The following is a 6557-nucleotide window of genomic DNA, read 5'->3' on the forward strand; positions in this document are numbered from 1 at the left end:
GGTCTTTAATCCCTCTGTCCTGAGGGTTGTCCATATGGATGTTAAAATCACCAACAATAATTATACAGTCAAAATCAACACAGATCATAGACAGCAGTTCACTGAGGTCTTCAGAAAAATCTGCACAGTATTTAGGGGGCCTGTAAATATTCAGAAACAGGACTCTGGGTGAGGCCTTCAGCTGTATAGTGTTGAGGTCAACCTGTACCTCTTTCCGAGTCCGTTGATGCAGTGAAGGAGGAAGACAGAGGAGACGATATAAGAATCAACACAGTTTTATTTGCGCAGTTTGCAAAGTGCGGAGAACAGTTCAGTACAATACATGCGAACAGCACAAAGTACGGAAAAGCTCTGTCTTTGTCTAGGGGTGTGATGTTATATAGACTTGAGTTCAGTCTCCACCTTATGAGATGTGTGTGCGTCAATATCTTGTCTCTTCCTCTATGTGTGTGCGTGTGTGTACTGGTATAAGGCGTTACTTTCAGAAGACCGTTGTAGGTGCGGTCCTAGTTTCACAACATGTCTTTCTCAGAGATATCTCCTTATAAGGCTGCTGTGCAAGCACAGAAATGAGCAAGCCGGTTATACATGATATTTCCTTATAAGGCTATCCCCACTCACAATACCCCCTTTTGATCTCTTTTAAGAGATCACACAAATAGTTGAGTAACAATACATGACTAAAAAGAAATTGAAAAACCTCACGCCCCCTTTTGATCACTACAAGGTGATCACACAATCTCTGACATTCTGATGATATCGTCTTCATCTATATCAGGATCGGGAGGGTTCAGCAGTGGCATTACCAAAGGGGAGGGAGCCTTCCCCTCTATAGTGGTAGTTATAAGTCTAATGGCAAGTGAACGGATACATGGGATACAGCAGCAACCACAAGTCACCAAAATAGCGACGTATATAGCAAGAGATACAAAAAGTGACATTATCAGAGTCTTCCATTTCCCAAACACCTTGGTCAGCCATTCATCCAGCGGATTGTCAATCCCAGAGTGTTCATGCATTATTTTAGAGAGCGTGCGCAAACCTTGTAGGGCTTTCGATACCGAACCATCTGGAGCCGTATTATTGGGGATAAATGTGCAACACATATCACCAAACATGGCACAAACACCACCTTTTTCCGCTAACAACATGTCTAAGGCCATCCTATTTTGCACCGCCATGAGCGAGGTGGGAGCTGTCTGTTCTGCCAAACCTGCAACAGCATCCCTGGTCAAATTGGTCAGTCGCAACACGTTATAATGTACATAATTAATCCGATCCACATTTTTATTCGGAGTCACCGGAAAGAAGGCCGCTATAATAGGAATATTCTCGAATCCTGCCGCAACTTGATCAGCCAATTTAAATTCGTTAGGAACTCCACGTGGTACTCCTATAGCATCCATGTAGGTGGGGTTATCAACTGATAAATCAAAATTGTGTGTGCTGCGCCGTGTAAGAATATGGCGACGTCGTCGGCGAGTCAAAGCCGCACTGCTGTCCCGTTCCCCATGTAAATGTCTTAACCTATCTCCTAACAGGATAAGAGGAGTACGTAATCTGACCATCGCGCAAACCCCCGTGCTGTGAGGTGGGACCCTGACATGTAATTTAGGTTGACCACAATAGAAATACAATCCTGCTCTCGCCCACCCTCCTAATTCATTACCTGGCCTCATCCCCCGACACCATGAGGGATCTATAGCGCCTAACTGAACATCGGGTGATGGCTTGGTATGATTAACCGTGCAGCGCGGGGATGTAATGTTAAAGCACACATAAGACCCATTACCCTTCTCTGGCGTAAATGGGCCAACTATAGTCTTGTTGCTAATTGGTGGGAAAAGACTGCCCAGAGTCTGGCAGCTTGTATCTCTGCCCCAAGTGAGATTCATCATACATTGATACCCTGATGTGTCATTAGTAATTAGAGGAGCTGGGACGGTAACCAGTTTAGGGCGCGCAGACGCACAGGCCACGCAATCTCCTTTACTATTTTCCTGAGCAGTTTGAGCTACCCAAGATAGCCATAAATTTTCCTCTGAGACGCCAGTGGCCATACGCACTACATCTGCGGGTTTCAGTTGAGAAAAGTCAATTACCTTAAACTTAGAATTGCTGTCTTGGATTACCGATTCGGCCAGTTTCTTATCCTGTCCAACTGGTGGGTTTACAGTTGTGTCTGGCGAAGGGGTGCTAGTTAAATTGACTGGTGGTGTGATGAAATTGACTTTTACAAAAGCCTGAGGGTCATTACCTGAGGTCTCCACCCCGAGAATGAAATACACTGTTTTGTCATGATTTTGCCCTTCCGGGTGAAATCCGCCTGTCATTTTATCAATTGATAACATGAGAGGGTTCAGACCTTGCTTATCATTAACCCATCCTTCTCTGGCTAAGGCGACTTTCGCAGCTTTGGTTGCATTCCCATACGTATAAGTGGGCGTCCATGGCCCTGTATAACCCACCGCCTGACCCCACGAGTGGCACAGACGCTTCCACCACGTGGAGCCACCTGGCGTTCGGCGCCTTGCGCAATCTTCACTTACAAAGGAGTCAGCACAGAGATAAACATCATATCCTCTCCAACCCGCTGCATTGCCTCCGCATTTAATAACGTCGCACAAATCGAATTGAAACGCTGTGGTGGAGCCTACTGTGTAATTCAACTCCAAGCCGCCATATTGGTTCAAACAAAAATCTTGTTTTTGAGTTTGTCGTTTGGGTCGTTTGTGTGCAGGACTGGGTTCACATAACCAGAAGATCAGGGGGACAATCACGCACGTGATGGCTGCACAACATGTGAGAATTTTCCAACTCCCAAACAATAACATTCTAATATGTTTCACTGTGTCTCAAGTATGATAAAAATAGCAAGCAAAACTTTCTTGGTAAGTCAGACCTTATCCGTCAGGGTGCTCTAGGCGGGGTTACCCCTAGAGGAGCTTAAAACCTTATAGTTTGTCAACATTACCCAACTCCTTAGCAAATAGCAAACCTTAACATGATTATAATTTGGTATGACCTGTAAGAGCAAGTTTAAGCAAAGCCCCAGCAAACACGATTATGAGTATAACAAATCCAAAAATAAAAGAATTCAACTGCGATGACGTCATCTGGTCCCGTTCTTCTGAGAAGCACAACTCCGGGTGCTCTTTAAGGACAGTCAGTCGCTGGTAATATGAAGAGGGTGAGGGCTGACGTTTCCAGATGAGGGTTGAGTTGGAGCCCGGGTCCAACACCCGTCCTGCTCGTAAATGATGTCGTTGCAAGGAGGCAGAAGTGTACTACTTCTGCCTGCAAAATGCCACCAGGGGATTATTCTGCCCCTTGTTGGTTGGTGGTCTTTTCCTCTGTACCAGCTGGTACAGTGTACAAATCTTTCAGCGCCTGGTGAGTCGCTGCTAGGGAGCGTTGAGGTTCCTCGGCTGCCGCACACTGGCTCCAATGGAACCACGTATCACCTTTCCCTTTGACTCGGACTGCGTGGGAGGTCCTCTCGGTCACCTGATAGGGCCCTGTCCACCTTGGCTCCGACCACTTTCTTTTGATGACCCTCAGCAATACCCACTCAGCCTCTGGAGCCGGCGCTGGTTGGCCCTCTCCTCTGCTACTCGCCACCTGCTTTGAAAATTCTGCAACGAGACTTTGGAGTTCATGGAAATACATTTTGTGGGTTAGGTGTTGTTCAATATGTCCTGTTCCTGGCAACTTAGATTGAGGTCCAGGAAAAGCTCTCCCTGTCTGGAGCTCATGTGGTGTAAACCTTGTGGACTGATTAACAGAGCTCCTGATGGACATTAAGGCTAAGGGCAACGCATCTAGCCAATTCATTTTGGTCTGTGCACAGATTTTAGCCAATTTGCTCTTCACTGTCTGATTCATTCTCTCAACCTTACCCTGTGATTGTGGATGGTAGACAGTACCAAACTTGTGTTTTAGCCCTAGCATGGCCTCAACCTGTTGCAACTCTTGGTTTTTGAAGTGAGTGCCGTTGTCTGACCTGATCCTTTCTGGAAATCCATGCCTGGGGATATAATGGTTGATCAGAAATTTTATTACCGACTTACCATCCTCTTTCTTGGTAGGCCATGCCTCAGGCCATCCTGAATATGCGTCCACACACATCAGAATATACCTATACCCTTTCACCGGTGTGATCATGTCTGTGTAATCAATGATGATTTCTTTCCCTGGCTTTACCTCCAATGGATAACGTCCAGGGTGTGGTTTCACTGTTGGTCTGACATTGTACTTTAGACACTCCTCGCATGACCCCACAAAATGTTTGGCCATGTCCTTTAGGTATGGATGCCACCAGTGCTCTAGATTTCTCATCATTTGAGCTACCCCCACATGTCCCACTCCATGTGCCTCCGCCAACGCTGTCTGTCTGATCCCTGGAGGTAGTATAGGTCGTCCATCTGGGCCCCTCCAGAGGCCGTGTACTTCTGTCGCCCCTCTCGCTTTCCATAATGTCTTTTCTTGTGGAGAGGCCGCAGCTTGCTCAGCTATCAGTGCGGTCATGTCTGTGTCTTTCTCTGTCTCAGCGCACATGAGGATCGCCTTCACCACATATCCTGCCGCGGTTTTAGCTGCCATATCTGCTGCGTCGTTTCCCTTTTTTGTAGGTGAGTCATTTTTCTCATGGCCCTTACATTTGATAACAGCTACTTTGCTCGGGAGTAGTAGGGCCTCCGCTAGCTCTTTCATTTCTGCCTCATGTCTGATGGGTTTATTTGTTGCGGTTAGAAATCCAGCCCTCAACCACTGTTTCAGTTCCACATGTACTGCTCCTGCTGCATAGGCTGAATCTGTGTAAATGTTTACTTCCTGCCCTTCCCCTAGCCTCAGTGCTGCTATTACTGCCAATACTTCTGCTCTTTGTGCTGACTGCTGTCCTTCCAGTCTCTCTGCTTGTCGTGTGATCAGTTCCCCTTGGACGTCCTCTACAACTGCATATGCTGCTTTCAGTCCTTCTCGTTCATCCCTGAAGCAACAGCCGTCTGTGTACAGTTCTCTGGCCCCTGGTATCGGCTCTGTTTGTAGGTCCAGTCGTACTTTCTCCTCTTTCTGCACTCTGTCCGTACACTCATGCGGCTCGCCTGTTCCTAGCTGGTCTGCCATGTTTATGCCTTCTTGAGTGAAAGTCAGGTTTGGTGCCTCGAGAATTTTGCTCAGTCGTCTTTGTCTCAGAGCAGTCAGCGTAAAAGTCTGTGAGTTCACATAGGCCACAACGCTATGTGTGGTCAGAATGTGCAGTTGATGTCCCATGACAATGTGTGCAGTTTTTTGAATGAGCTTTGCTATCCCTGCTGCCTGTTGTGTACACATAGGATGGCGCTTTTCCATATTGTCTAGCATCACACTGATATACATTAGTACTACTCTCTCACCCCCTTTTCTCTGGAACAGGACGCCATTAGTGCAAAGTTCTGTTCCAGAGACATCCAAGTAGAATGGTAAGCTATAATCGGGTATAGCTAGGTCTGCTGCTGTGGAGAGGGCTTGTTTTAGTGCAATAAAGGCTTCCTCCGCCTCCTGAGTCCAATTAAGGGTCGCTGACAGGTTGCGCATGCCTTGTTCTTTCACTAGGGCCCGCAGAGGTCTAGTTAAGCCGGTGTAATTGGCTATGTAAGTCCTACTATAGCCCGTCAACCCTAAGAAAGACAACATGTCCTTTACCTTCACTGGCTTAGAGTGATGGAGAATAGTAGACCTGTGCTGAGGGGAGAGCCCTGCTCCTTTTTGGGAAATTTGCCTGCCCAAAAACGCTACCTGCCGCCGTGCAACCTGAAGTTTGGCTTTGCTGACCTTGAACCCTGTTCTTGCAAGATGTAAAAGGACATTTTTAGTTGCTTCCAAACACAGAGCCGCAGTGGGCGCTGCCAACAACAAATCATCTACATACTGAACGAGAGTCACCTGCTCTGGTAGTGGGCAATCACTCAGGATATCTTTTAAAACTTGGTTAAAAATCCCTGGGGACAAAGCGAACCCTTGTGGCAGCCTGGTGTACTGTAGCTGCTTGTGCTGATACGAAAACGAGAAAATGTGCCTGCAGTCTTCCGCCAAGGGAAGACAAAAGAATGCATTAGCCAAGTCAATGCAGGTAAACCACTCATGTTTAGGATCCAAATTGGTTAGAGCCACATATGGATTCGGAACAGGAACTGTAGGAGTGAGGAGAATATCGTTGATTGCCCGTAGGTCATGTGCCATGCGATATTTACCTGTCCCTTTCTTTTCAATAGGTAAAATGGGTGTGTTCCACTCTGAGGACGAGGGTTCTAACACCCCCTTTTGTAACAGGCCATCAATAGTGTCCCTAAGTCCTTCTTCCGCCTGAGGTTTATGAGGATACTGCCTTATCCAAATAGGGGGACCCACACGCACCTGGAATGTAATGGGCTTGTACTTAACTTGTCCAACATCTGTCGGACCCTGTGCCCATAGGTGTTCAGGGAGGCTGGCGAGTAGAGCTGCCGCCTCCACGTGATCTGTACGTTCACGGCCATGATGTCTAGAGATCTGTGCATGCTCTAATGTGACTGTAT

The sequence above is a fragment of the Leuresthes tenuis genome, unplaced genomic scaffold (genome assembly GCF_036924035.1).
Source record: "Leuresthes tenuis unplaced genomic scaffold, fLeuTen1.0.hap1 SCAF_12, whole genome shotgun sequence".
Taxonomy (NCBI): domain Eukaryota; kingdom Metazoa; phylum Chordata; class Actinopteri; order Atheriniformes; family Atherinopsidae; genus Leuresthes; species Leuresthes tenuis.